At 52.5% G+C, this 4,269-nt stretch overlaps 1 non-coding gene across 1 annotated transcript; it reads right to left on the bottom strand.

Annotated features, from left to right (window-relative positions):
- Window positions 1–510: 510 nt before the first annotated feature.
- On the bottom strand, window positions 511–642 carry LOC113878685. Its single transcript, XR_003507104.1, has one exon. It is a non-coding gene; the product is annotated as a small nucleolar RNA SNORA11 (small nucleolar RNA).
- Between the last annotated feature and the right edge of the window lie 3,627 nt (window positions 643–4,269).

Below are 4,269 nucleotides of genomic sequence, written 5' to 3'. Positions count from 1 at the left end.
AAAAGTATAATGCCATATATCCATCATTATAATGTCATTCAAAGTATTTTCACCCTCAAAGAAACTTCGACACTCCGTGTATTCATCTCTCTGCATACTCCTGACAACCATTGATCTTTTCATTGTCTCCATAGTTCTGCCTTTTCCAGAAAGGCATACAGTTGGAACCTTTTTTTTTTTTTTTCTTTCTCCTTGAAAAGAGAGGTTTACAGCCTTTCTAAGACCACTCATGGCCCACCCACACATAGACCTGGCAGGCTCTAGGTGGAAAGCTCCCCCGCTGAACCTAGTAGCTTTTCTTCCAATACTGAGCCACGTCCCACTGGCCCTGCCCAGCAGCCTTGCATGGGGGCAGGGGGCCATGTGTCGGGTATTTGTTCATAGCAAGGCCTTGCGTAGGGGCAGGGGGACACGTGTCGGGTATTTGTTCATAGCAAGGCCTTGCATAGGGGCAGGGGGACATGTGTCGGGTATTTGTTCATAGCAAGGCCTTGCGTAGGGGCAGGGGCCATGTGTCAGGTATTTGTTCATAGCAAGGCCGCACAAGTTTTGCACCCATCTTCACAAAGAACCCAAGTTCCTGTTGGGTGTGTTGTAAAGAGACGAGCCATTTCTTCAGGCCCCCGGCTCTGAGCATGCCCCAGGCCATTCATTTTTTTGATGTGTGATTTTAAGAAATCACTTTGAAAGAAGAAGAAATGTTCATCTTAAAAAGATGATGCAAATTCAGTAAAACAGTTCGTGTATGAACGAAAATCGGCACTCGTCAATAAATACGTCTTGTGGCAGTTCACACTGCTTCCCTGTTTTAAATTTTAAGCTCTGACGTGGAGTCACACAATGAGCTGAAGGAAGTCAAGCTCTGTTCTTCATCCTTGCAATCCCTGTGCTGTCATTGTTTATTTCTAATCTTCTGTTTAAAAGCAGGAAAATGCAATTCCATCGGGGTGGGACACACAAACTGCCCCAAAGTGATCGCCAGTGACCCCCAAACCCCCATGAACTTACTCCCCAAATGAACATGAGCAGTGGGAACCAACAACACCGCTAGGCTTTTCCCAATGTACTCCCACGAAGAATGGGATGTTTATCAAAGCTAAGTAATAAAAAAGTGCTGATTCGAAGCTTACAGATGTATTATTAAAACCCAACAGTAACAGCCATTGTTTAGAACTTTAGACCCACAAAAAGTTTTTCAGGGACATTTTTGGGACTCACAGGCTCATGATGTTAATAAAAAGCAGAGCAGGCTTCCCCGGTGGTCCAGAGGTTAAGACTCTGAGCTCACACTGCAGGGGCCACAGGTTCGATCCCTGGGCAGGGAAGTAAGCGTGCTGCACAGGGAAACCAAGCAAAACAAAACAAGACAAGACAAAAAGCAGGCCACTTTTGCCAGTGCTGTTGTTTTCAGATTGCTTACAGATTGCCACACTTGGAACTGTATGCCCCCGATCCTGGATCTCGCAGGATTCCTCACAGTCCAGGAAAAAGGAAAGTTTCCTCTAACACCCCATTACCCCCACTCTGGGCCAGGGGGCTGAGGGGCACCCCGAGGCAGCGCCCTGCCACACAGCACAGAGCTGAGATCCCAGGGGCAGGGGCCTGGGGGAGAACGGACTTCCACAAAAAGCCCCCAGACCCTCACTGAGTTATCAGGTAGAACCCTTCCCCCAGGGCTGCTGGCAAGGGATTTGCAGGAAGGGCCTAGACACAGCTACACAGAGTCCAAGTGGGTCTCTGATGCAGCCTTGGCCCTGAATCGGGAATCTTCTCCCCAGGGACACCCCAGCCCCACTGAGCCTGCCCAGCCTCCCCCACCCTCAGAACCCTTCTGCCTTGGTCTTACCCAGGAGGGACACTTACTGAGGAACTCACCCAAGAGGCTGGAAACTGGCCAGTGACCGTCTCCATGGGCAGGTACCACCCCGAAGCAACTGGCCCTGCACAGTGGGGGGATGTGGACGTTTCTGAGCGTGTGGCGGTGCCAGGCAGGTGGAAGGATGAGGTCACCAGGAAGCAGAGAAGCAGCAGGAAGGGGAAAGAGGGTCTGGGTCACAGACTGGCCAAGCCTCCCCGCCCAGCACCTCCGGCCACCGGCCACCTGCTCACAGCCTCCAGGGCAAGGCTAGTCACTAGTCACCATGACCCACGCTCACCTCCCTGACTCCCTCGGCCTCCTTGTGACCTGTAGCAGACGTGAATTCAGATCCTGCTTCTCTCGGCGTCTGCCCTCAGGGGACATGCTGGAGAGCGAGTCCTGGGCAAGGAGGGGACCTGGCTCCTGGGCAGGCAGTGAGTCATTCTCTCCCCTTTCCTCCTCCTGGCTGAATCTATGAGAACATCCAAATGGAGTGTCCCGAGCCCCCGAGCCCCCTTAGAAACTGTTTTCAGGGTCCCACTGGTAGCTCAAATGGTAAAGAATCTGCCTGCAATGCAGGAGACCTGGGTTCAGTCCCTGGGTCAGGAAGATCCCCTTGAGAAGGGAAAGGCAACCTACTCCAGGATTCTTGACTGGAGAATCCCATGGACCGACCACGGGGCCGCAAAGAGTCGGACACGACTGGGCAGCTAACACTTTCACACTTTCAAGGTGGCCGTGGGGCAGGCAGCCTCGTCCTGAGCTGGGCTGGAGTGCGGAGAGGGGGAGGAGACGGGAGGGGTGCGCAGAGGAGGGCGGTGCTCAGAGAGGCGGGTTCCCACCGCATCGGTATGCAAATCACCCGCTGCCGAGAGAAATGATCTTGCAGGAAGGCAGGCGGGGTTCCCAGCGGGAGCCATTTGTCATTTCTATACCCGACGAGTAAGCAAACCGGGGCGACAGCGTCCCCACGCCTCCCTCCCGCCCAGGTAGCCGCACCGGCACAGGTGCCCGGAACAAATAGAAGCAGCTCCCTGACCTTCACCTCCCCACATCGGAACAGGGGCAGGGGGCGCCTCGCACAGCCTTGAACTTGGGTAACCCAGCACCATTTGTGAAAGAATCCTCCGCAGAGGCCAGGGGAGAGGGCGCTTTGGACAATTGAAAACCGCAAGCCTCTCTCTTTTGGCAGTCAGCTCTCCGCCGAATTGACAAGTGTGCGTCCTGTGCACGAGCTGAGAAGATTTTCCGTGACGTCAGCAGAGCCCGACAGTATCTGGGATTCACCTGGCAGGCCTGGCATTGAATGGAGGAAGTGTGGGGCCAGGTCGTGTTCCAGCAAGAATGGCGCAATGCTCGGACCCCACAGGCTCTTTCAGAAATGGTTCACCAAGGGATAGATGGATCAATCAGTCCTGGAGATTTTGAAATTGCCAGAACTCCAATCCAACTCACCCCACCCTTTCCTACTTGGAGCTCCTCGTCCTAAGAGCAAAAGCTTGAGAACATCACACTGCTCTCAGAATGTTCTCTGGGAGCGAATGCCAGGCGGTAGTGCTTTCGGAAGAAAGCACTGCCAGGGATATTGCTCCATCCATGCTTCCGATGCTGGAGACGATCTCCTGCAGAGGTGATGAGCTGGGCTGCTGCAGCCCACTCCTTCATCTCAGAGCCTGGTCCGTGGTGGAGGCTCAATAAATATTTGAATGAATTAATAAGCAACTGGTAAAAGGCCTTCAGAGGACCACACAGTTCACTTCAGTTCAGTTGCTCAGTTGTGTCTGACTCTTTGCGATCCCATGAATCACAGCACACCAGGCCTCCCTGTCCATCATCAACTCCCAGAGTTCACTCAGACTCACGTCCATCGAGTCAGTGATGCCATCCAGCCATCTCATCCTCTGTCGTCCCCTTCTCCTCCTGCCCCTAATCCCTCCCAGCATCAGAGTCTTTTCCAATGAGTCAACTCTTCGCATGAGGTGGCCAAAGTACTGGAGTTTCAGCTTTAGCATCATTCCTTCCAAAGAACACCCAGGACTGATCTCCTTCAGAATGGACTGGTTGGATCTCCTTGCAGTCCAAGGGACTTGCAAGAGTCTTCTCCAACACCACAGTTCAAAAGCATCAATTCTTCGGTGCTCAGCCTTCTTCACAGTCCAACTGTCACATCCATACATGACCACAGGAAAAACCATAGCCTTGACTAGACAGACCTTTGTTGGCAAAGTAATATCTCTGCTTTTGAATATGCTATCTAGGTTGGACATAACTTTCCTTCCAAGGAGCAAGCAGCACAGACTAAACTCTAGAAAGGTCTAAAGCTCTTTGGCACAGTTAGGGATTGATCCTACCACCTTTAGGGGCATCCCAGGTGATGCTAGTGGTAAAGAGCCTGCCTACCAATTCAGGAG

The sequence above is a fragment of the Bos indicus x Bos taurus genome, chromosome 19 (assembly GCF_003369695.1).
Source record: "Bos indicus x Bos taurus breed Angus x Brahman F1 hybrid chromosome 19, Bos_hybrid_MaternalHap_v2.0, whole genome shotgun sequence".
NCBI classification, from domain to species: domain Eukaryota; kingdom Metazoa; phylum Chordata; class Mammalia; order Artiodactyla; family Bovidae; genus Bos; species Bos indicus x Bos taurus.
This window is presented reverse-complemented; position numbering and strand designations above follow the sequence as displayed.